Here is an 861-nt window from a genome sequence, read left to right on the forward strand (position 1 = left end):
TGCTTGATTTCGCAGGGCTTTCATGCAAGAACGATTTTGGATGAGGAGAGGCTGCCGGACAGCATTTGTATTTTCTCTCGTTTACTAATAAATAAAACGTCGAGAATGATCAGTTACATTATATATATTATTAATAACAATAATGTAACTTATTATATTGAAGTGTCATTGTTACATGCCCCAGAGAAACACAGATAATTTACGATAATTGAAAGAATAGCTCAAGCCTCGTGGGCCCTGTGACCCAATACCCGCTGGCTGGCAACTCTAAATATACCTCATAACTTAGGTCAGCGTTTCTCAACCTTTTTACCCTTGTGGAACCCTTGATATTGTTTTCATGTCTTAGGGAACCCTTGCATAAAATTTATTATATACCGTTATTAATATCTATCTCTTATTTTTTTTATCATAGTTCACGAGGTAAACATAATATATATTTTTTGGGGATAACTGAGTGAGTCACTCAGTAATGCATGAATCCGCCACGTACAGGTCCTGTCCATTAACCAGCGAAGGAGATTTCACACTGCGCGCCTTATAGATCTCGTTAAATACATTCCGTATGATTATTATAATTCTGCATAATAATCATTTATATACGAATAATAATATATAATATATACTACTAATAATATATAATATATGATTATAATAACCAAGGATTTTCCAACAATATGGCATACATGCAAAGAAAAATTGCGGATACAAAAATTAAACTAAAATTACTCCAAAATGCGCTAGCTTATTTTTTACTATTTCTCGAGGAACCCCTACCGACCTCTTGTGGAACCCTTGCTAGGGTTCCGGGGAACACCGGTTGAAAAACGCTGACTTAGGTACTGAACATTTTATTCGCGA

The sequence above is a fragment of the Eriocheir sinensis genome, chromosome 18 (assembly GCF_024679095.1).
Source record: "Eriocheir sinensis breed Jianghai 21 chromosome 18, ASM2467909v1, whole genome shotgun sequence".
NCBI classification, from domain to species: Eukaryota; Metazoa; Arthropoda; class Malacostraca; order Decapoda; family Varunidae; genus Eriocheir; species Eriocheir sinensis.